This window comes from Bos mutus, chromosome 5, assembly GCF_027580195.1.
Source record: "Bos mutus isolate GX-2022 chromosome 5, NWIPB_WYAK_1.1, whole genome shotgun sequence".
Taxonomy (NCBI): Eukaryota; Metazoa; Chordata; class Mammalia; order Artiodactyla; family Bovidae; genus Bos; species Bos mutus.
The window spans coordinates 66,388,886-66,415,282 of record NC_091621.1 but is presented as its reverse complement, the minus strand read 5'-3'; the positions used below and the strand labels follow the sequence as shown (position 1 = coordinate 66,415,282).

Sequence of the window (26,397 nt, the reverse complement as noted above, 5' to 3'; positions counted from 1 at the left end):
GTTGAGCTTTAAGCCAACTTTTTCACTCTCTACTTTCACTTTCATCAAGAGGCTTTTTAGTTCCTCTTCACTTTCTGCCATAAGGGTGGTGTCATCTGCATATCTGAGGTTATTGATATTTCTCCCGGCAATCTTGATTCCAGCTTGTGTTTCTTCCAGTCCAGTGTTTCTCATGATGTACTCTGCATATAAGTTAAATAAGCGAGGTGACAATATACAGCCTTGACGTATGCCTTTTCCTACTTGGAACTGGTCTGTTGTTCCACGTCCAGTTCTAACTGTTGCTTCCTGACCTGCATACAAATTTCTCAAGAGGCAGATCAGGTGGTCTGGTATTCCCATCTCTTTCAGAATTTTCCACAGTTTATTGTGATCCACACAGTCAAAGGCTTTGGCATAGTCAATAAAGCAGAAATGCAACCTACTCACCCACTCGACCTTGGGCTGGCTCTTAGCTCTTCTGTAGTTTACTGTGAAATCCTGAGTAACCCAGAGTTCGCCTGCATACTGGCTGAAACCACTTTTGGTGAAGCCATTATGGAATCTGAGGTACTGAATGAAAACTCAGACAAAAACACCCTTATCACGCAACAGCTTAGAGACAATCTAACACTATGGACCAGAGACAATGCAGGAGAAGAATGTGAAGTGCAGAGGGGACAGAAAGCTAAATGGATACAGTGTCATCTTTTTTTCCTTCAAGAAAACTTGTTACACATCTCCATTGCTCATTCCACTTGGATTCTCTACAGCAAAGAAACCCATTCAGTATATGGAACTACTGAAATTTTACGATGTATGGACTACACTTCTTAGAGTAAGTATTTTACTTACATGGATCAATCTCATGACCATCTCTTCTTTAGATGTAAATGATATGCATTAAGTGTTGTATGGAATAAAATGGGCATTTTAAAACTAGGAATAAGTGGAATGTAAGACAGACTTTCACTGACTCCCAGAACCACTCCCAGAAGGAGAAATGATTCTGAGTCAGGTAGTTCTCTGCTCTGGTCAACAGGTGGCAGCAGAGTAGCTTGGATGCCAACTGAAACAAAGGGTGGAAATCGATACTCAGGATAAAGGCAGGCTTTGGGTGAATGTGTGGGGAGACAGTGTGACTGGTGGTTTATATTTGAAAACGTCTTAACTCTAAACTGTTCATTGGTTGAAGCGAAGAACATTTCCAGGTACAACTAAAAGTTGGTTTCCTCCCTGTAAAGTGGATATAAAAGTGGTATCAGCTTCCCTGGTGGCACAGTGGTAAAGCATCTGCCTGCCAGCGCAGCAGATGTGGGTTCCATCCCTGGTTTGGGAAGGTCCCACATGCTGCAGAGCAACTGAGCGCATGCCCCACAACTCCTGAGCCTGTGCTCTAGAGCTGCGGAGCCTCAGCCGCCGAAGCTCTCACTTCCTAGCGCCTTTGCTCCACAAGAGAAGCCACCGCAGTGAGAAGGCCGCTTGCTGAAGCAAAGACCCAGCATAGCCAAAATAAATAAAATTACTTTTGAAAAAGTGATGCCTACTCCATAGCATTGTTGTGAGCAGAGATGAGTTGATGGTGTAAACATAACCATGCAGACGACAGAGTAAATGCTCCATAGATGTCAGTCACGGGGACTGCACAGTCACCGTGCTGCTGCTGCTGCCGCTAAGTCGCTCCAGTCGTGTCCGACTCTGTGCGACCCCATAGACGGCAGCCCACCAGGCTCCGACATTCCTGGGATTCTCCAGGCAAGAACACCGGAGTGGGGTGCCATTGCCTTCTCCGCAGTCACCATGAGGCACGTGTAATATCAGCAAGTATTAGTGGATACACAATCGGACGGGGTGCTCACAAGCCCGATACTCCTAACTCAGAGACGAGTGCCAAAATACCCATAGGGCCGTTTGGTAAGGGAATAACCATGTATACTAGTAATGGAACTCTACAGGTGCATAGCCTCAGGAGTTCATTGAAATGGCATCTCTCTGGGTATCATTAGAGCTCATATGTATGTCGCTGAGTCTTTCCAGAGAGGTGTATAAGTATTAAAACCCAGACAAACTTACCTGGATTTATTCCTCAGATAAGAATTGTGCAGTCCCTACCGTGTTCAGTTCTGCCCACACACAGGTGTGTGGCTCTATGAACACAATTCTAGCATCAGCCACAATGCCACTTAGAGAAAGGGGCTGGAATTAGTCTTGCTGTTTTAAGCTAGATATTCAGGGGACCAAAGGAGAACTCTGGAGTACTTGCTCAACCATCGAGTTGCAGTTCCCCTTCTTAACTTTGACTCTATGAGTTCAGATCTTAGGAGCGGGCTTCTTCCTGGCTTCCTGACTTTTATAACAATTTTTCCTAAGAATATAACTCAGTCATGGACCCCAGCTATTACCCTCAGTCACGGACCCCAGCTATTACCTTAACAATCTGCCTATACATTTCTCCCCTCTTATCTTGATACCCAAACTATGCCACTGCTCCTCAGATGTGAATGAGATTCTGCTTTGAACCCCTGGAACAACTATAGATCCCTCTGGAAAAACTCCCGCTGCCCCTCTGACAAATACCGCCATAGTCAGAAAGTGAAAGTGAAAGTGAAGTTGCTCAGTCGTGTCCGACTCTTTACAACCCCATGGTCTATAGCCTAACCAGGCTCCTCTGTCCATGGGATTCTCTAGGCAAGAATACTGGAGTGGGTTGCCATTTCCTTCGCCAATAGTCAGAAAGGTGGTAACAATAGTAACATCCATTCTTTGATGTGGACCCCAGCACGGGTTAACCCTGCATTCCCCACACCACTTCAGACCCTGTTATTGGGACTACTGACAGGCCAGCAAAATCTGGCCAAGCTGCCAGGTTAGCCCTCCCTTTCCTTGCCCATTTTCATCTTCCTTCCCTCTCGGCTCAGAAAGCCTTATTCAATGCGGACAGGAAGAGAAGGTTGGCATGGGGTAAGAGAGAAGCAGATATGATAAAGAAGAGGAGGAATAAGAATACTTTCAGCTCTGAGATGTTAATGCTACAAGTAGGAAATGGGAAATAAACAAAATAATCTTGAAATTTTAACCTGAGGGGGAAAACGTAATTTCATAGAGGCAGTATGGAAATAAAATGGGATTTAGCTGTGCTTGAGTCCTGCCTCTTCCACCTACAGGTTAAGTGACTTTGTGCAGGCTCTCGAGTCTCAGTTTCCTCATGCATTAATTGGGGTCATAAAAAGTTTATTGTGTAGTGTTGTGAAGATTAAATGAGATAAGCCATGCAAAAATGCTCTGTTTTGGGGTCATTGCTCTACTGCCAATGGTAATTCCTAGATTAGAAGTAGAAAAGTAAGCCCTGTGGGCTGGATTTGGCTTAGAGATGTTTCGTTTAACTTTGTATCGGGAGTCTCCGAGACTACCCCCAAGTTCAATGATTCAGCATATAGTCATACTCATGGCTATGACTTCTCACGGCAAAGGATACAAAGCCAGATCAGCAAGTTTTGAAGGGTCCTCTCCACGGAGTCACACAGGACATGCTCAACTGCCCCAGCAGTAAATGGTGACAACACATGAGAAATGCTGCCAGCCAAGAAGATTCTCCGAGATTTAGCGCCCAAGGTTTTACCGTGGCTAGTCATGTGGGCAGGCTTTGCCAGGCACATACGAAAATCCCATACTCCCAGAAGGAAGGCAGGTGCTGGGCACAAGCCATATTGTTTGCAAAAACAGTTTAGCCCAGTGAGTCATTATTACCGGTTCTGGGAAAGCTGGGAGCAAAATTCAAGTTCCTAGATGCCAGCCAAGGGTCAGCTATGTAGGTAGGAGGCCTTTCTAAGAAAAAGCAGTCAGGCCTGATACGTTAACTCATTTTTTTCACACAAGCCTGAGCAGTGTTTGCCCATGTAGTACTGTTTCTTTCTCTATTTCTCTCTCGTCCTTCTTCCCTCCCTTCCTTCTTTCCTCTTTCCTTCCTTCCTTCCCTTCATTGCCATCCTTCAGAACTTAAGAAGTTTTACCCAGGATTTCCAACTTCTTGTGAAAAATCAGATATGTGGTAACAATAGATCCATAGGCCCACATGGCAATGATTGATACTCCCCTTTAAATAAGGCTTAAATTAACCCTGGTCTTCACCACTGCCTGTGGTTTTCCCCACAGTTGTGTGCCAATTGCCTCTTAATGTCATGCTTCTGTGACTCTGGCCATGGGCTGCTTAAACCAAGAGTGGCCAGCCGACCAGAGTAGAAGTGAAGGAAGCAGTCACGTGGAACACCAGTGAGTCGAGTTCATGAATTCCTGCTGTTGATGTCCTCAGAAATGTCTTAAATCCAGGACTCCTCCCTGGCGCTTCCTATTATAGCAATTCCTTATGGGTATTCTTGAATTGACATGACAACACTTTTGTTGTTATATACAATAACAATTTTATTGTTCACCCTTTTATGTCAGTTAACTTCAGTCAGTTTTTGTTCCTATCCACTTGAAGATTACCAACTAGAATAATGATAATATATCAACAAATAAAACATTATATGTATTCTACTTCATAAATGTTAAGTTATTATCATCCCTGCCAAGACTTGTTAGAGTGAATTAACATATATCAACAGAACGGCAAACCTTGTTCAAAGGAAAGAGATGCAATGAATACTCAAGAAGGTCTACACATGAATGCATCCACTTATTTACTAACTTAACAAATGTTTGCTGAATACCTACCATGTGTACAAGATAATGTTAGGCATAAAAATTTATTTTTACATTCTAGGACCTAGAAAAGTACCTGGTATGGAGTCTGGATTTTAAGAAATATCTCCTGACTTAATAAATAAAGTTCACCTAGGAGATCAAGAAACCCAAGGCTAGAGATAATGAAATTAATTTTGTTCAGTATGAAAAGCGGAAACTGAAAACAGTATTTTTATAGGAGTATGCTGCATGCCATCTAACCAGATAAATGTTCTAGAACCTGCTTTTTGAGTTCTAGCTATCACACTGGCACAGAGACTAGCAACAGAGGAGGACCTGAAACTATTCCAAGGTTCCATTTTATTAAAAGCAGAGAATTTGAAAATTTCTTTGCTTATCTCCATGATAATTTCATTCCTTAGAAGACAGAGGTAGCAATTAGGGGGACTAGATATTCTAGATATGACTTTTACTAATAAGGAAAAACTGGTATGTAAAAGCTATAAGAATATCAAGAAAAAATATCAAGAGGTCATATCATATCAGAGCTGGACACTGGGAGTGGAGTTTGAGTTGTAAGTTTTTAGTTGTAAGTGGTGGGAATCCAATTCCAATTGGCTCAGGCACAGTTGGATCCAGGTTTTCAAATGAAGTCACCAGGAATCAGTATTTCCCTGTTGGTGTTATTTGTTTTCCTGGGTTCTGACTTCATTCTCAAGACAGGGTCACCTCTCGCAGTGGCAAGATGATCTCTAATAACTCTGAGCTTATGTTCTATGAGGCAATCAACCTCATTAGAAAAGAACATCTTTTCCCCAGTAGTTTCCAAGAAGTCTTGAATTTGAGCGTCACTGGAAAAGCTTGTGCTCTGGGCCCATCCCTACATCAATTATGTGACCTGAATGGGGGCTGGGAATAGGTACATCCTAGGAATGTGTTAGGTCTGAAGCTGAGGAGGTAAAGTTGGCACAAATCAACTGCAAAGGAATGGTTCCATGAAGGAAAAGTAAGGGTCCCCGCTAAGAATCGAAGGTGTTAGGGATTCATTCATTCATTCATTCAACAAAAATATTTACTGAGTGCCTACTCCAGGAGTTGGTGATGGACAGGGAGGCCTGGCATGCTGCAATCCATGGGGTCGCAAAGAGTCGGAGATGACTGAGCAACTGAACTGGACTGAATGTATGTATGCCTATTTTATATTCAGGTATATATAACACTGAATAATATAGAAGAAGTTCCTGCTCTATAGGACATTACATTCCAGTTGGGGTGAGGGAGAGAAACAACAAACAGCTGCATTATTAAACTATGTTGCGGGACTTGGTGGCGGTCCAGCGCCTAAGACTCTGAGCCCCCAGTGCAAAGGGCCTGGGTTCGAACCCTGGTCAGGGGACTGGGTCACGCATGCTGCAGCTGGGAGTTCACACGCCACAGTTAGAAGGTTCCACGTGCCGCAACGAAGACCCGGCACAACCAAGACCCGGCACAACCAAATAAATAAGTGTTTAAACAAAAAACCACGCCATAGTCCAGGTGATTATGTGTGCTGCGAAGAAAAATAGCACAGTACATGTAAGAGGAACGGGGATTGCTGGCAAGAAGGGTGCTGCAAGTTTATGCAGGGTTATCACTGAGAAGGGGACATGTGAGCCACAGCAGACCAGACAATGAACTCTCTGAATATCTGGGTGAAAGGGAAAGAAAAGAGCAGTGCGTGTGTGAGTGAGCCAGGGGAGAGCAGATGAGGTCAAAGACTGTAAAATGTCTCGTAGGCTACTGATTCTGATTTTACTCTGAGTTGAGAAGCTACTGGAGTGCTTGAGCAGGTTGGTGACATGCTCTAGTTGACATTTTAAAATGTAGATCAAAGGGAGAAAGCAGGAGATTAGGTAAGAGATTAGTGTAACAATCCAGATTAGAGATACTAGTGGTTTAGACCAAGATGATAGCAGTGGACCTGGTTAAAGGAGGTCAGATGCTGGAAATATTTTCAAGGCAGTGGATTTGGGGCGGGGTGGGAGGGAAGTGAGGGAAAGTATCAAGGATAACTGAGATTTTTGAGCAGGGTGATTGGAAGCCTGGAGTTGTCATTAACTGAGATGCAGAAAACTGTGGAAGCAACAGGTCTCAGGGAACAGGAGTTCCACTGAAGACATATTAAATGTGAGGCACTTTCAGGATTCAAACTGGAGGTGTTGACAGGCAGTAGAATGTATGAGCATGGGATTCGAGTGAGAGTCCCTGGCTACAGAGTTATTAGTATATAGGTGGTCCCTGTCCTATTCGTCACTCAGCTGTGTCCGATTCTTTGCAACCCCATGGACTGTGGCCCACCAGGCTCCTCTGTCCATGGGATTCTCCAGGCAGTTATGTCCGATTCTTTGCAACCCCATGGACTGTGGCCCACCAGGCTCCTCTGTCCGTGGGATTCTCCAGGCAAGAATACTGGAGTGGGTAGCCATTCCCTTCTCCAGGGGATCTTCGCACCCCAGGGATCGAACCTCTCCTGCATTGCAGACAGATTCTTTACCAGCTGAGCCACCAGGGAAGCTCAAATATGTATTTACTTGGCGGCATTAGATCTTAGTAGCGTCCCACGAGATCTTTTGTTGCAGTGCAGGCTTAGTCACTCCATAGCATGTGGGACCTTAATTCCCTGACTAGGGATCAAATCTGTGTCCCCTGCATTGCAAAGCTGGTTCTTAACCACTGGGCTACCAGGCAAGTTCCTGTAGGTGGTATTTAATACCATAACACTGGATAAGACCACTGAAGGAGAGTGTGGAAGATCAACAGTTCCAAGAGCGAGGTACTTCAGTGTTTAGACATTAGGGTAATGATAAGAAATTAGCCAAGGAGACTGGAGGCTGAGAAGCAGCAGCCAATCTTGATAAGGGCTGAAGAGAATGAGAAATCCTGGAAGCAAAGGGAATCCAATGCTTCAAGGAGAAAGAGATCACTCTGTCAAATGAAGGGAGGTCAAGTGAAAATGACTGACCTTTGGATTTAACTCTACGGAGGCCTTGACTTGAGCAGTTTAAATGGTGTAAGGTGGAAAAAAAAAAAACAAAAAAACCCTATTGGAGTCTCTTCAAAAGAGAATGAGAAGAAAGGCATTTGGAGACTATAAATGTTAAAAACAATAAATGTTAAAAACAAATACAACACAGTTTATTTCCACATGTTTTGCCATAAGAAGGAGCAGAGAAATGGGGTAGTAACTAGAAGAGGGATATCAAGAGAAACTGTTTTTTTTTAAAAAATATTTATTTACTTATTTTGCTGTTTCAAGTCTTAGTTGCAGCATGCAAGACCCTCAGTCTTCACTGGAGCATGCAAACTCCTACCTGTGGCAGGAGTTTATCTAGGTCCCTGACCAGGGGTCAAACCCAGGCCCCCTACATTGGAAGCAGAGTCTTAGCCACCAGACCACCAGGGAAATCCCGGTTTCTTGTCTTTTTTATTTATTGATAGAATGATTCAATGGGGAGAGGAAACTGGTGATGTAGTAGGGTGAAGGCAGAATTTATGGAGAAATGTTCTTGAGGAGACTTGCAAAAACAGCAGATGTCCACTACCAAAACATATGGGAGACTTTAGAAAAACAGATTTCTAAAAGCCCAGAGTAAAGATAACTGGTTTTCCGACCAACATCATTTAAAATGGACAGCAGATTAAGAAGAACGAGAACAGCTGAGGGAGGGTGGGAGTCTGATGAAGCGGCATGATTCTGGCTTGAATCTCAGTTTTGATCCCCACTGCAATTCAGATATGCCACATGTGTAGTGTCAGGGCCAGGGATCTCCTGGCAGAGAATTCATTCTAAATGGGGAGAATGGAGGGCTCTTAAGTTTGGACCAGTAACTGGCCAGATGGGAGGGAAGACCAGGACCACACGGTGTCTGTCTCTCTGAACTAGCCTCTGGTTCATACACCAGAGAGGAAGACAAGAAACGAGAGCTCTGCTTCAATAAATTATGTAAGATACCAGGATCACAAGACAGTCCTATTCTGCTGCTCGTCCTCTGTTGATGCTAACATACCAGGGAGAAAAGCTCTGTTCCTGCTTTGGTCCACGGAGCTTTCAGAACTCTAAAAACTTCCCCGCCCCCAACTGTAACATTCTATAAGCAGCCCTGATGGCTGAGGCAACAACAGAGGCCTCATCGCTCGGTAACAGTGGGAACCAGCTTTAAGAGCAGGAGAGACTTTAATAGTTGGCAGCTTCAGAAGACAGTATCCTCAAGGTGGATTGCCCCTGCAGGAGGGGCGGTGGTCAGGCACCCGCAAGCCCCTTCATGGGAAGCAGCGGCTTTGGCAGCAAGTGCCACGGATGGGGGCCAGGGTAGGAGAGGATCGTGGCAGACACGGCTGGGAACTGACATGACTCGCTCATAAGCACCTGTCTGATTATCCATGAGCTTCCTGAAGGCACCTGGATGAGGCTTTGAGAATAGCTACTACTACTACTACTACTACTACTACTACTACTACCACTACTACTACTAAGTCGCTCAGTCGTGTCTGACTCTGTGTGACCCCACAGTCGGCAGCCCACCAGGCTCCGCTGTCCCTGGGATTCTCCAGGCAAGAACACTGGAGTGGGTTGCCATTTCCTTCTCCAATCCATGAAAGTGAAGTCGCTCAGTTGTGTCTGACTCTTCGAGACCCCATGGACTGCAGCAGATGTCCCAAATAGAGGTGTGGGTGAAAGTCAGAAACAGTCCTGCTTATTATTGTAATATAGTTTCACTTTTTCCATAGGTTGGTGTGCCTAGGGAAACACAGGTTATAAGAAATCACAATCACAAATAAAGCTGATGAGGAAGAAAATATTTTTAAAAATGCATGTGGTCAAACAGAGAGGGCTCTGTTGAGATATATGCTGATGATATAAAGGGGTGTGCCTAACTATCACACATATGAAGGGAAAAGCTCAAGAAGGAAAAAGTATAGAACCATCTGAAGTTGAGGATAATAAAAACAATTCAGTGAAAGAAAAAAACATTATGTTTGGAGCAAGAAAATGATGTAATGCTGACAGATGGCAGAGAAAATCTAACTACTTGATTGCTGCTTTATTTCTTCTTTTTTTTTAATAAAGGAACTGGCTCTCAAAGTGGGAGGTGGGCAACATAACTAAGCATGATCTGATTGCATGGAATGACTATGAGAGAGCCACCTCATTATTCCTGCTTTTCTGTATTTTCTGAAAATTTTACAATGAGCATTATTTTTTTTTACTTAATATTGAAGTAAAATATTTACTTAAGTAATTTAAAGTAATTTAAATTACATAATTTGCTTAAGCAATTTAAGTAATTTAAAAAAGATTCTTAACATTTTATTGAAAAACAAGGAAATAAACAAGGCTTAGGTAAAAGACTTACAGATCAAATCAAAGCTTTAGATAACGCCAGGTCCCCGATTCCTTAGCTCCTGGAAAAGCACAGATGTGATAATAGGGCAAGAGATGCTGGTCCTCAAGCAGTGGTGGAGAACAAACAAAGTTGCCAAAAGATTATACCTACTGACTTTTGGTTTGTAAAGCAGCTGTGTGTGTGTGATTCTACCGCTATGTCAGTTACAGGCCAGGCGTTGACCTAGAGCAGGGCTGGCAAACCATGGCTTGGAGGTCAGTTTCAGCTCACTGCTTGTTTTTGTGCTAAGAATTGCCAATTTAATGGTTTGAAAGAAATCAAAAGAAGTTTTCACATCATGTAAAATTTATGTGAAAATCATTCAGTGTCCATAAATCAAGTTTGATTAGAACACATCCACGCCCATTTGTTTCTATATTGTCTATGGCTGTTTTATGCAACAGTGGCAGGGTCGGGTAGTTGTGACAGAGGCTTACGACCTAGAAAGCCTAAAATATTTATTATTTAGTCTTTTACAAAAAAAAAAAAGAAAATCACCAATTCCTAGGCAAGATGCATACCTGATGTTACCTCTAACCCGTGGTTCTGTGAATGTCTATATTTCATTTCTCTCCAGATCCTGCCCAGGGAGGGGGGCTGGGTAACCACACTTATCTCCATGATAAAATGGGAGCTTAGAGCAACTGCACAAGTCACTTAAAAGCTACAATCCAGGTCTTCTGGCTTTCAGTGCAGTGTTCAGGACGTAATAAAAGAGTTAACGCTTATTACATTCTTAATTTGTGCCAGGAACTGCTCTACATACCTTACCTATATTAACTTATCTGAGTTTCATGATGACGCTGTGAAATATGTTCTATTATTATTACTCCCATTTTACTGATGAGAAAACGGAGGCACAGAGTGATCTAGTCACTTGCTGAAGACCACAGAGTGTACGGGAGGAGGTGGAGCCAGGGTCTAGGCTAGAACAGCTGGTTTTAGAGCCAGAGGGCTGAACCACGACTCTTCGTCCTTCTGGGCCATCCGACACTGTCCCATTTTATTACTCTGAACCAACAGCAAACCTGCATGCTGGTGAAAATGCAGTCAGGTGATACACTGTTTATAGAAGTATATAGAAATACACTGTTTAACTAAGAGACAAAAGGTTTACAGTATTCTGAGTGGGAGTTCCTCGGAGCAAAGGGATTTGTACTGGAGCCTTAAACTGTTTGTTCCTTTTTTGCCTATTGTCTTATATTGCAGGTTACAAACACAGGAAGTGGATTTACAGGTTGTATTATCTGATTTGAACTAAGTAATCCTCTCAAAATAAGAGGATTGCCTGAAAGAATCCATACAAAGAAACTGTGTAGTGAGCCATTTATACTAATAGAAACATGGGCATATTTTGCAGGTCCACTATGTGTAAAGTGAGAGGGAATCCTTTGTGAGCCAAAGTGAAATAAAGCAATTGAAAATCTGAGCAGATCTAACACAGGTAGTCTTATTGCTCTCTTTAGAAACATAATTAATAGTATACAAGATGTTTTACCATCAAAACAGGTGGTGACCACTAACCCACACACACAAGGTCAAGTTGAACCCTTGGACAGTGACCTGGATCACGGAGTTCAGTAAGCATTGATACTAGGAACATTCAGTTAGGTGTTTGGGCCTGTTCATATGATACATAACAATTTCTATCATACTCTGTTTTGCAAGTGTAACAGAACGTGTCCTTTCGGTGTTGTAAGCAACCCCCCAGAAGTTATTTACAATCATTCTAAACCAGTGTCTCAATGGAGTATGGCCGGAGGACTAGCACCTTAACATCACCTGGGAACAAGTTAGGAGGGCAGATTTTCAGACCCCACCCCAGATTTACCAAGAGAGAAGCTTTTGTGGGGCCCAACAATCTATGCTTAAACAAGTTGTCCAGATGACTTTGTTTATAACGTGAGAACCATGTATTGTGTATACCTAGGACATTTAAATTAGAAATAGCTGGGAGTATAGGGAAGTCTTTCTCAATACTCAAAGCTAATGAGAATTGAAGACAGGCCACTTAAAGTGAATCTACTTAAATCACAGTTTTACAGTCCTGGTGTTCAAAGTAAGGTCCAGACACTAACCATATCAGCATTCATGGGAGATTGTTAGAAACACAGAGTCTGGGGCCCCTTCTCTGATCTAACCAAATCATAATTTGTAATTTAACAAGATTTTCACGTGATCCCTATGCGCAGTAATATTTGTGAAACTGTGTTACAGGAAATAGTTCTTTTTTAACATTTCATTGAGAATTAACTTTTAAAATACTGATATTTTGGCTTTTCTTTTGGACAAAAATTGAACGACTGTATTATACAACCTTCTTCCCCATTTTACATCTGAAATTTGTGGTAGTATCAAAACTTCTGTAACAAAAATAATTTGAGGGCTTTTTTATTTTCCAAAGGCTTTTTTCAATCTTTGATGATCATTCTCCTTTGAAGGGCTTATCATCATCCTTGCTTATTTTCTCTCAGTACGTGCACATCAATCGAGTCTAACGCCTCCCTTTTCCTTGGTTTTTACGTGACCCAGCAGTTTTCCAACACTATGGTCACTGACTTTATGAAACATACCTTGTTTTTAAAAACTCCACAGACCACTTTGATTCAGTTTCCATGACGTTTGCGGATGTTTACATCCAACACTCAGGGAAAAGCTGCCTACAAGCTCTTTGACAGGATGGGTGGGGATGGGAGTGAGTGCTGAGGATGTTTGGGTGGGCATGGACTTTATAGGCAGCCAGCTCATTAGCTAACTATATCCATATCATGGTAACTATTGCTATCTTGGGTAACATTGTACCTGGAATGCTGTGACAATGAAAAGTCAAACAACAATGACCCAAGCATATTATCTCTGGGCAGTGAAAGTCCAAGTAATTTTTATATTTCTTTTGTGGTTGTCTATATTTTCTAAACTTTCTGGAATGAATGCATATTATTTTTGTTACTGGAAAAAATCTTGTTATTTAATATTTTAAACTGAGGTATAATTTACATTCAGTAAAATGCACAGAGATCTTAAGCATTCAGTTTGAATTGCTGAGTAAAACTGTATACTCATGTAACCACCAATCCAAACAACATAGGTAGGACTTATTTCCATCACCCAAAAGGTTCCTTTGTGCCCTTTTAAACCAGAAATTACCCTAATATATCACTCCTCCTGTAACACACACACCACCCCAAGACAGTCTAACCTCTAGTGTGGTTACAGTGTGGTACCCTGGAACAGCACGCTATGTCCAGATTTTGGTAAATACACATTTTTGTTGGGCTCAAGCATAGAGCTTAAGCATACAGAGGGAGTCACTGCTGCATTCTGCATTTCTTTCCATAAACTCCCCTTTGTGTGTCTCTAACTCATACTTTTAGTAGAAAATGAGAAAAAATGTTTTCCTTCCATAATTTCCTCTCCCACACAGTCATTCTCTTTTCTCTTTTTTCCTTCCTGCCTTGAAACAGCTATGTAACTGCCCTGCAGAAGATTCCATTAAGATGAAAGCTTCGTCCTTGCCAAGGCAGAATTAAATAAAGCCTGCTTGCCAGCAACTGGGACAGGAAAAGGTGTATCCCCTCCCCTGCCCCCACATTGGACCCCACCCATACCCACACCTGCCTCTCAAACATCTCTTTCTTATTGCTCTGGTTTATGGTAGCAATAAAAAACAGTAAAAGTAATGCAGATTAAAAGATGATAAGGTTTAAAACACATAAAGGACTTTCATGAAGATTATCTTATTTTGTTCAGTTCTTCTGCAATACCCCTTGAGTTCTGTGGGGAAATACCAGTATTTGTTAACTATTTCCTTTGTTCATTCCCACAACACACGTTTACATACGTAGATACCACGTGCCAGGGGAAATACTAGGAACTAAGGAACAGGGGCAAAAAAAGGAAGAGTCTCTCACGACGTTTATTACCCACTGGGGGAAACGGATGAGCACGTAGGCAGTTACGACTCAGGGTGCAACAATCTGTGCAGGAGCATTTTTACCCCAGGTTAATTATAACACTGCAAAGGTGGAAACAACCTGTGTGTGTGTGTAAATATGTGGGTGCACGCATGGGCACGTGTGTGCTCAGTTGTGTTCGACTCTTCGCAACCCCAGGGACTGTAGCTCACCAGGCTCCTTTCTCCATGCTGTTTTCCAGGCAAGAAAACTGGAGTGGGTTGCCATTTCCTACTCCAGGGGACTAAGATGTCAAATTACCGTGCAGCTGCTTAGTGGAATGTTTTGTGGCCATTAAGAGCTATTTTTTGGAAGATATATTTGAGGATATATATTAATAGGCACGTGTTACTTTTATAGGGTTTACCTGGTGGCTCAGATAGTAAAGAATCTGCCTCTAATGCAGGAGACCCAGGTTCAATCCCTGGGTCGGGAAGATCCCCTGGAGAAATGAATGGCAACCCACTCCAGTACTCTTGCCGGGAGAATCCCATGGACAGAGGAAGGAGCCTGGCAGGCTATGGTCCATGAGGTCACAAAGAGTAGGACATGACTGAAGTGGGTAATGCACACACACGTGTTATTTTTATAATCAGACTTTTTACATTGTAAGCTAAAAAACACAAGATTGTTACAAGTATGCTAGCGTACTAGCCAGCACCTAGGGATGGTAATATTTATCTACAACTGTACTTTGTGTCTGCAGCCATGAAATTAAAAGACGCTTACTCCTTGGAAGGAAAGTTATGACCAACCTAGATAGCATATTCAAAAGCAGAGACATTACTTTGTCAACAAAGGTCCGTCTAGTCAAGGCTATGGTTTTTCCAGGGGTCATGTATGGATGTGAGAGAGAAAACTTAGCACTGAAGAACTGATGCTTTTGAACTGTGGTGTTGGAGAAGACTCTTGAGAGTCCCTTGGACTGCAAGGAGATCCAAGCAGTTCCTCTTAAAGGAAATCAGTCCTGAATGTTCATTGAAAGGACAGATGCTGAAGCTAAAACTCCAATACTTTGGCCACCTGATGCAAAGAACTGACTCCTTGGAAAAGACCCTGATGCTGGGAAAGATTGAAGGCGGAAGGAGAAGGGGACGACAGAGGATGAGATGGTTGGATGGCATCACCGACTCACTGGACATGAGTCTGGGTGAACTCCAGGAGTTGGTGATGGACAGGGAGGCCTGGTGTGCTGCGGTCCATGGGGTTGCAAAGAGTTGGACACGATTAAGCAACTGCACTAATACCTTGATACTCTGAAATAGCAAGATAATACAATTTCCTTTCTTTCTTTCTTTCCTTATTAGCTTTTATACACTGGTTTCTGTTGGGGCCCTCCATTTCCTGGGCTTCTGTCTCCACATGGAAGACTCTGTTCACCTCCCCTGCTGTCTGTCCTGCCTCACGTCCTCCCCAGGGAGAAGTGACACACGTGGCTAGTGAGCAGCCCACCAGAGCCCCGTCCTCTTCCTCCTGGGTGCGCCTGCACCTAAGGCACGGCGTATGCAGCTCTGCTTCCCTATCTGTGAATGTATTGGCTAGAGCCTGCCAGTGCTTGAGGCCAGTGATGGAGGGGCTAAGTCTGCCGAACTCATGGGTGAAATATTGGGACACCCACCCTCCAAGCTTCACTCCACCTTCTGTGTGACAGAATCTGTTAATGCCCCTTCCCCCGAGCCCCTGCCACTCTGAGCTCACCTGCTGCGGCTATGGTGACAACTCCCATCCTGTAGGGACAACTCCTGCATCTCTTCACTTCTCCGTGGGCACTGTTAGTTGAATCACCAGAAGCAAAAGTGCAGAGAGGTTGACACCATCTTCAGCTAGTGGGACAAGCCTTCCTGTTCTCCGATGGGATAATTCAAAGATGGGTTCCACATGGTTGCTCAGAAGGTTCCCCAAGGGAATTGGCACCATTTCTTCCCTGGCTCTTTTCCTTTCTCTCTTTCTTTCCCCTGCATCCTTACTTTACTTTCTAGAAACACTTCCCCACAAACTTCTTGGACCCAAATCTTGTCTCTCAGAAGAGAAGGTGGTATTTCAACCCTCATCTGTCTGACTTTTTGTTTAAATTTTTGTTCATTTGGCTGTGCTGGGTCTTCACTGCTGCACACAGGCTTTTCTCTAGTTGGGGTGAGAGGGGCTCCTCCCTAGTTGGGGTGCAGGGGCCTGTCATTGCAGTGGCTTCTCTTGTGGAGCACATGCTCTGGAGCACAGGCTCTAGAGCACAGGCTCAGTAATTGTGGTGAATGGGCTTAGTTGCCCCACAGCACGTAGAATCTTCCCAGACCAGGAATCCAACCCACATCCCCTGCATGGGCAGGCGGATTCTTAACCACTGGACCACCAGTGAAGTCCCATCTGACTCGTGCTTCCATGGCTCAACCTCCAGTTATGAAAGGTAAGGGTTTAATCCTGTCTCCTCACCCTCCCTTCCCCATTCACACATATATGCTTTTCCAGTTCTCCTGTCTCAAATATAGTTCTGTAACCTGTGTTACAGTAATTACTCTTTGTTACTAATAATGTAACTAACCTTAGCTAATCACATCATTATGGCTGTAAATAGAAATCTAATCTGTTTCGCATGCATCCCACACAGCTTGTGTCAGGAAAACCCCTCTGACACAGTCAGCACAGCTGACAACCCGCCAGTCTCAGTTTTCCTTGGTGGTGCTGCTTCTGCCACCAGCTCCACTCTAGACTAGTTTCTGTCTGACCAGAATTAAATTTCAATTTTCTCCGGTCTGCTAAGTCAATTACCTCTCCAACACATGATTTCTAGCAAGTGAAAGACTTCCTTCCATCCAGTTTTCAGATGGACATTACTCCCGACTATCTCCTTAGTAATGGCATAATGCCTCTGTGGGGTGTGGTGGTTGATAGAATACTTTAATGAATGTCTTCCCATGTAATCCTTCCATCACTTCGGTGAAACAGAGGTCGTTACTTTCATTGTGCAGATTCATTTAACACAGGGTCTGATGAATGCCAAGCCCTGACAAGCCACCTTCACAAATAACTCATTTGTGTGTGCGTGCATGCACATGTCCAGCTCTTTGTGACCTCACGGACTGTAGCCCACCAGGCTCCTCTGTCCATGGAATTCTCCAGGCAAGTATACTGAAGTGGGTTGCCATTCCCTTCTCCAGGGAATCTTCCTGACCCAGGGATCAAACCTGTGTCTCCTGCGTTGGCATGTGGATTCTTTACCACTAGCACCAACTTGAGTCCTCAAAACAACTCTAGATAAGAAGAACGATTACCATCACCATTTCACAGATGGAAAAATTGAGGCACTGGGATTTACTCAAGTTCATTTAACTAGTATACAGTAGAGCTAGGAATCAATACAATCTGATGATCTTAAAATATTTTATGATGCAGATGAAAATGTTAAATAACAGACTAAAAAAGTAATTTCTAGAGTCAGCTAGTTGACAAAGGTGTCAGAGCAAAGCCTTGATCCTAAGTTTTTTTTTAATTCCATGTCTAAAATGTTCTTCAAATTATGACACAAGGTGGGTGTTACCACTGCAGCTCATAGCAGACCAGGAGCATGAGCTGCGGGGAATCCTGCTCTCTCAGCATGGCTGTGACTGGTGCATTTGTAAGTAAATCTTCAATTCCATCTGCAACTGTTTACTTAGGTTGGATTTTTAGCAGCTATATTTACTGGATTAAAAATATATGAGGTCCATGTTGATATATGGCAGGAACCAACACGATATTGTAAGTATCCTTCAATTAAAAATAAATAAATTAAGAAAAAAGAATATATGAGGAAATAACCTTTTTTAAGAATTTTAAACAGTTTGCTGAATAATTTGCCAGAAAGATTTAAACTCATCTGTGGAATAGGAAACCACACCACTACAACAATTGATGCTCTCTCTCCTTCTCGTTTTTAAATCACAGATGGAAAATCAAAGCTTACCTCTCACAAATTTTGAAAAAATTAGATAGAACACTTTTTTACTATTAGCCATTAGTACTTCTTGTTTTAAAAAATATCTTTCAGTTTCTAAAAGTAAGAAATTAAAAGTAAATCAGAACAAATACCAAAATGCTTCCCTGGCTCACAAAAAAGGCTTTCTTCTCCTTTGTGTTTATCTAAAGACCTCTAAGGCTTTGCAAACTGAAGTCAAAATGATGCAGTGAAATATAAAAACACAAAAATCCTCCAATTCAACCAACCTAAGACTTCCCCTTTATCTTCTAGCAGATTCCAGTGTTTATAGTCTATATTTCTCTTAAAGAATAAATTCCCACAAAATGTTTCTTACTGTAATAATTACTACAAGTATCCTATATATTTTCTGGACTTCTGACTCCTATTTGGCTATTAGGCAAAGCCCAGTGTTTACTGATGAAAATATTCTTTGGCAAAGCAGCCCCAGGCAGCTTAAACAAAAGGGAGCAAGTGTTTGACTTGAACTAATAAAAATTATCTGAGTAACTTCTGGCAGTTCCATAAATCGCTATTGTTGAATCGTGAAGTCCTGAGCAGAAGATCAAGAAACAGCTGGAGGCACTAAAAGGATTTTTCTAGAAGGAGGGTCCTTAGGCAGAATGTTGTCCATGGTGAATGCCACTTTTTATAAACGGTGAGCAGCCTGAGTCAGGTTACTAGGATGCCAATCCCCCCCTTTCCCCGCCGCAGTGACCCAGCCCGTGGTCTTCCTCCTCTCAGGGGCCACGTGGATGTGCACTGCAGGGGTGTACTAGGTGTCACCAAGACAGAGTCCCAGTTTAGCCCATCACCCCAGCAGCTTCAGCCAGACTTGCAAATGCAGCAGATGTGGCTGCATTTATGAAACCAACCCCCAGGAAAGACTTTTTTTCTTGATAAAAATAACTTTTCTTGCACTAACCAGCACATGGAGGGTGCTAAGGGAATATTAACAGCATTTTCTGAAAGGAATTCAAGACATGGAGAGCTTAAAAAAAAAAGTAGCTTTGGGGCACATTTTTATAGATGGATAGAAGGCTTCAATGCAGAGCTATAAACCAAGTATTTCAGCAGTATTTGCCAGTGGCCTGCCTGGCTTATGACCGACAAAGTTCCCTGGTAATTGAAAACAGAGAACTTGAGCTCTGGAATCTAACAGACATGGATTGACTTCCAGTTCCAACACTCTTTGGTAAATTGTTCAATCCCTCTTTTAGTTTGCTCATTCATATCAAATGGGGACCAGAGATATTAATACCTCACAGAGTTTTTGTTAAACAAAACGAGAGAATAAAATGTTTAACATACTGCCTGGCAAGCAGTAGGCTCAGTAAGTATTTGGTGCAGTTATCTTGGCCAAATCCTTGTATGAAGGTTGCTGTATGGTTACTAAAAAATATAGTCTTTTTAAAATTGAAGTAGTTGATTTACATCATTGTGTTAGTTTCACATCTACAGCAAAGTGATTCACTTATATAGACGTGCTGTGCTAAGGTGCTTCAGTCGTGTCCCGCTCTTTGCGACCCTGTGGACTGTAGCCCACCAGCCTCCTCTGTCCGTGGGATTTTCTCAGCAAGAATACTGGAATGGGTTGCCATGTCCTTTTCCAGGGGATCTTCCTGACCCAGGGATCGAACTCAGTCTCCTGCACTGAAGGTGGGTTCTTTACCACTAGCACCATCTGGGAAGCCCAGATATATGGATATTTATTATATATTTTCAGGTTGCTTTCCATTATAGGTTATAAAAAAATGTTGGATATAGATTCCTATTGTTGCTGTTTAGTTGCTAAGTAATGTCTGACTCTTTTGATCCCATGGGCTGCAGCATATCAGGCTTCCCTATCCTTCATTATTTCCGGGAGTTTGCTCAAATTCATGTCCACTGAGTCAGTGGTGCTATCTAACCATCTCATCTTCTGCCAGCCTCTTCTCCTTTTGCCTTCAATCTTTTCCAGATCAGGATCTTTTCCAGTGAGTCGGCTCTTCACATCAGGTGGCCGAAGTACTGGAACTTCAGCTTCAGCATCAGTTCTTCCAATGAATATTCAGGGTTGATTTCCTTTAGGATTGACTGGTTGGATCTCCTTGCAGTCCAAGGGACTCTCAAGAGTCTTCTCCAGCACCACAGTTCAAAAGCATCAATTCCTCTGCACCCAGCCTTCTTTAGGGTCCAACTCTCACATCGGTACATGACTACTGGAAAAAGCATAGCTTTGACTATATGGACCTTTGTAGGCATAGATCCCTGTGCTATACAGTAAATCCTTGTTGCTTATCTATTTTATATACAGTAATGTGTCTCTGTTAATCCCATACTCCCAATTTATCCCTCCCCCACCCTCCTTTCCCCATAAGTCAGCCATAAGAAAAGAATGGAATAATGCCATTTGAAGCAATCTGGATGGACCTAGAGATTATCATACTAAGTTAAGTAAGCCAGACAGAGAAAGACAAATATCATATGAATTCACTTATATGTGTAATCTAAAAAATAATACAAATGAATCTGTTTACAAAACAGAAACAGACCCACAGACATAGAAAACTATAGTCTTTTAAATACCAAGAGAGACACGGGCATGACTCAGATGAGCTCCTGAGAGAAATGATAGAAATGAATATTTTTTGCTTGTTTTTTTGAACATAGCAAGTCATAAATCTCAGTTTGTGAATCATCACTCTGTTGTCTGCCAGAGGACAGAGAAACCCAGCTTAGCAAGAATCAAAGTGACAGTCTACAAAGCTCTCCTGAGAGTGGGTGGTTCTTATTTCTTCCCCGGAGTGCATTGCCAGTGTCCAATTATGAAGAAAAAGTCCTCAGAGCTTAAAAATATAATAATATTAATGATTAAAAGAAGTGGGCAACAGCATCAGAAGTGGGTTCTGAGTCAAACTACAGGGATGAATTCCCCAAAATCCTGTTCTGTCATTTCATTATTTGAAAAATTTACATTTTTGCACTCTTTTCTAGTCTTCCTTGCTGTGCCCCTCAGATGGAGGTGAGAGAACAAGGAATACACGGCAGGAGGGCATATATGCTAATAAAACTTCATACGCTTTGCTGCATCACAAGCTTGTTTTGTTGGTTGTATTTCAATATAATTGGCTTCTTTGTAATCCTATATGTTATGGTTTGTGCATTTAAAAATACTGTTCTCAGAAAGCATTCATAAGCTTCACTGGACCACCAAAGAGCATAAAGTGTTTAGAAACTGGCCTAATTCCTCGTTTATGAGTCAGGTCTTCCAACATTAGAAAATAGCTGTTTCCCCGAGCTTTCCCTTTTCTAGACTCACAGTTCCTAGTATCCAGTTTCAGGACAAGTCCTCAGGAAGTTGCAGCCTGGGAGGTGAGAGCCTCCCACTGGAGAGATGGAGCAGGCCGTGTGAGACCAGAGAGCAGAGTCTGCTTCCCGTGCGGGCAGCAGACCATGGGGAGTAGAGAAGGCTGACAGGAAACGGCTGGTATGTCAAGAAAGCGTGCCACAGGTCTGGGTGTGTGTGGAGGGTGAAGGTGGCAGTAAACAAAGCTGCGGAGGTGCCCCAGCTAGTGGACATCGCTCAGAGGGGAACGGAAGTGACATTCGTCAAGCATCGTGCTGGCCAGCTTACAGGCATCACTGGCTTTATTTTCACAGCAAGCCAGTATGGTGGACATTAACATGACTGGGGAAAGTCAGTTAGCTGGTGAGCATGTTTTGGGGTACAGTGGGAGGAGTTCAGATGTTTGGGGGTGGGAGTGGGGCTGGCAAGAGCCAAGCAAGACCTTAATTCTAAAGTGACTTGAGGAATTAGGCAAGGTGCCAAGAAGCACGGGAGCACAGCAAACAGCCAGAAACCACTGATCAGAACTGGTACGGCAGCACTGAATTGTATACATTACCATGTGGGAAGCTGCTGTATCGCACAGGGAGGTCAGCCCGGGGCTCTGTGACAACCTGGAAGGGGGTTTGGGGGTGGTGGTGGGAGGGATACTCAAGAGGTAGGGGATATACTATACTTGGCTTCCCAGACGGCACCAGTGGTAAAGAACCCACCTGCCAGTGCAGGAGACATAAGAGACTCAGGTTCAATCCCTGGGTCGGGAGGACCCTCCGGAAGAGGGCATGGCAATCCACTCCAGTATTCTGGCCTGGAGAATCCCATGGACAGAGGAGACTGGTGGGCTACCGTCCATAGGGTCGCAAAGAGTCGGACACGACTGAATCAACATAGCATGTACGCAGGATGTACGACTGATTCACATTAATGTACGGCAGAAACCAACACGACAGTGTACAGCAATTATCCTCCAAATGAAGGAAAAAAAGGAAAAACAGCTGGGCCTCCAAACAGTACTTGGCTTTCCAGAGCAAAGAGAAGCGCACACTGACCCTTACATCTGCGTCTCTGTGCCTTTGCTCACGCTCTTCCTTCCGGCTGATTTCTACCAGACCCTCCTCCACGACACTCAGACTCCAGCCTCTGCATCCTTAAGTAGACCATATCCCTGCCAGCTGATCATCTGTCTTCAGTGACTCATTTGACTTATAACACTCTTCCTTGCCTTTCATTTAGTTATTTTCCCCTCTCAACCTGCTATAACTTAATAAAAAAGTAAAGCATTCTTCTTCAACTGAGATTGTCAATGTACCTTCAAGATCACAGTTAAATGACTAATGAGAGTGCCAATGAGTATATTTCTAAATCAGTTGCTATTCAAGAAAAATGCCATACTGATATTTTAAGTAGTCAATAAAGTTCTGGAAAAGATGAATGTTTTCATCATGTACTTTTCCCTCAAGTATTTTGAAACCCATTTGTGCAAAGCTATTGTTTTAAAAAACTTAATATCGGCTATCCTGTATGCAAAATACTTATTGGATAAACATTAATGAGTCTGAAAGGGTATATAAAAGATAGGATTCATCTTTGGTGTATGGATGCAAACAACAAATAAATAGTGACAATTCATTTCAATTCAAGAAGCATCTACTGAACAAATGCTATTAACAGAAGGTACTCACTAGGGGAGATAAGTCAGGTATGTGCTCTGCCTTTGAAATGCTTTTCATTTAATGGCAGAGACAAGCATGATGCATAATGTCTTGTCCACAGAAATGCTTACGGAAGCTTAGTGTTAAATAGTAATGCCTTCTTTCTAACTAGAAATGTTTTCTCCAAGCCAGGCTTCAACAGTACATGAACCATGAACTTCCAAATGTTCCAGCTGGATTTAGAAAAGGCAGAGGAACCAGAGATCAAATTGCCAACATCTGCTGGATCATTGAAAAAGCAAGAGAGTTCCAGAAAAAGATCTATTTCTGCTTTATTGACTACACCAAAGTCTTTGACTGTGTGGATCACAACAAACTGGAAAATTCTTCAAGAGATGGGAATACCAGACCACCTGACCTGCCTCCTGAGAAATCTGTATGCACGTCAAGAAGTAGCAGTTAGAACTGGACAAGAAACAACAGACTGGTCCCAAATCAGGAAAGGAGTTCGTCAAGGCTGTATATTGTCACCCTGCTTATTTAACTTATATGCAGAGTACATCATGAGAAACGCTGGGCTGGAAGAAACACAAGCTGGAATCAAGATTGCCAGGAGAAATATCAATAACCTCAGATATACAGATGACACCACATTTATGGCAGAAAGCGAAGAAGAACTAACTAGCCTCTTGATGAAAGTGAAAGTGGAAAGTGAAAATGCTAAGTCACTTCAGTCGTGTCCGACTCTGTGCGACCCCATAGACAGCAGCCCATCAAGCTCCCCCATCCCTGGGATTCTCCAGGCAAGAACACTGGAATGGGTTGCCATTTCCTTCTCCAATGCATGAAAGTGAAAAGTGAAAGTGAAGTTGCTCAGTTGTGTCCAACTCTTAGCGACCCCATGGACTGCAGCCTACCAGGCTCCTCCATCTGTGGGATTTTCCAGGCAAGAGTACTGGAGTGGGGTGCCATTGCCTTCTCCGGAAAGTGAAAAAGTTGGGTTAAAACTCAACATTCAGAAAACTAAGATCATGGCATCCGGTCCCATCACTTCATGGCAAATGGGAAATAGTGGAAACAGTAGCTGATTTTATTTTTGGGGGCTCCAAAATCACTGTAGATGGTGATTGCAGCCATGAAATTAAAAGACACTTACTCCTTGGAAGAAAATTTATGACCAACCTAGACAGCATATTAAAAAGCAGAGACATTACTTTGCCAACAAAGGTTTGTCTAGTCAAAGCTATGGTTTTTCCAGTAGTCACATATGGTTGTGAGAGTTGGACCATAAAGGAAGTTGAGCACCAAAGAATTGATGCTTTTGAACTGTGGTGTTGGAGAAAACTCTTGAGAATCCCTTGGACTGCAAGGAGATCCAACCAGTTCCTCCTAAAGGAAATCAGTCCTGAATATTCATTGGAAGGGCTGATGCTGAAGCTGAAACTCCAATACTTTGGCCACCTAATGCAAAGAATTGACTCATTTGAAAAGACTCTGATGCTGGGAAAGATCGAAGGCAGGAGGAGAAGGGGACAATGGAGGATGAGATGGTTGGATGCCCTCACAAACTCAATGGACATGAGTTTGAGTAAGCTCCGGGAGTTGGTGATTGGCAGGGAAGCCTGGTGTGCTGCCGTCCATGGGGTCGCAAAGAGTAGGACACAACTGAGCGACTGAGCTGAACTGAACTGAAAACCATTCATGGCATCTAATATAAACATAAACATTTACTATAAAATATTTCTAATACATTTCAGATGGTCATTGCTGAACTCAAATATTTTCCTTAAATTTTCAAGATGGTAGGCCTTGATTAGATACCATATAGTGTATGTCTAATTCTTTTTGTAAATTACTAATTGATTTGTTTATTCAATCTGAAAGGTTTTATTATTAACAATCTCTTGGATTCTACCTTTAGAAACAGTGGGAGCGTTATAAGTCAGGTTGGTTCTCTAAGCTTTAGTTGGATTGTAAATGGTATTCTGGGCCAAATAATGTCCAAGGCGTCTAACAGCTCTAACATTTCTGTACTTCATTGGCACTTATCAAGAGAGGCCCACTCTGCTTATGTAGCCCATCACGCAGGTTCACAATGGTCATTCAGTTCTATAATGTTTGCAATATCCATGTAAGGAAAATGCCATGATGCTTTAGATAGAACCCTACTATAACATGACTTGATGTTTTGAAAAAGTATGTGTGTATGTATTTGTCATTGGTTGAACCAAAGTCTGAAAAATGTTCACATATTAATAAGATAAATGTTCTCTAAAGATTGTTAGTTGATTATGCAGGTGTACCAAAAAGACTTTTCTTGAATTAATTAATTCTCCTGCCTATATTAGCATATGAACTTTCAACCACACAAATGAAAATTGCTCATGTGTATTTTTCCACATGAGAGATGGAAAGAGATCCTTAATACTGAGGCAGCCATAGCTTTTATCATCAGCATTTTTTTATTGGATTATAATTGCTTTATGATGTTGTGTTAGTTTCTGCCAGAATATTTTAAAATACATTCTTCAAATGTAAGTTATGAATAGTTTGAAAAGTGATGGTTCTTTCTTAAGAAGCAGTTCCTTTGAATTAAAATATTGTGTGCATCGGAATAAAATGGGATTTAAACTGCACACTTGAAGAGATTTCTTGGCAGAGCTTTACAAGTGTGAAACAGTGTGCAATAGCATTAGCTCTTATCGTGACGATTCTGTAAGATAAGAAGACTCTTCAGGATGCTTTCTTTTTTAAAAAATTACAAGCTCATCGCTGTTGATGTCAGCAGTTTCAGTTCAGTGCCTTATGTTTTGGCTTCCCAGGTGGCTCAGTGGTGAAGACTCCGCCTGCCAGTGCAGGAGCTGCTGGAGACATGGGTTCAGTTCCTGAGTTGGAAAGATCCCCTGGAGGAGGAAATGGCAACCCACTCCAGTATTTTTGTTTGGAAAATTCCATGGACGGACAAGCCTCGTGGGCTACAGTCCGTGGGACTGCAAAAGAGTTGGACACTACTGAGTGACTAAGTATGCATGCACACCCTATGCTTTGGTCACACCTTAACCTTTCTTGCAATGAAAGTGAGTCCTAGAGGAACACACAGGCAAAGCCTGGTTAGATGTGTAATAGTGAGTAGGGAGCAAGAAGACTCTGCGAAGCCCACTGGGCAGGAAATGCCAGGGAACTGCAGCCTTCCTCACTGACATCCCAAGTTCACATAAGACTGTATTGCTTCTTATCCAAGACAGTCCTGATCCCTAGGACAAGACACCTACAACTGCCAGGTGCTTAAGGGCGAATGCCTGTGCCTCTTAAAAAGGGGTGTTTGAAGCTGCAAAACATGTAAGTGCAATGATGACAAGAAAGTGTAATTTACTGAGGTGCGAATATGCCCCGGGCTCCCTGGACGGCTCAGAGGGGAAAGAATCTGCCC

At 42.7% G+C, this 26,397-nt stretch overlaps 1 protein-coding gene and 1 pseudogene across 1 annotated transcript in view; one reads left to right on the top strand and one right to left on the bottom strand.

Annotated features, from left to right (window-relative positions):
* Nucleotides 1-26,397, bottom strand: part of LOC138987878 (uncharacterized) — a 165,885-nt gene that overhangs the window by 49,234 nt on the left and 90,254 nt on the right. The gene's annotated exons all lie outside the window — the stretch shown is intronic.
* The window catches only part of LOC138988006 (14-3-3 protein theta-like), a 107,504-nt pseudogene that overhangs the window by 11,369 nt on the left and 69,738 nt on the right, over nucleotides 1-26,397 (top strand).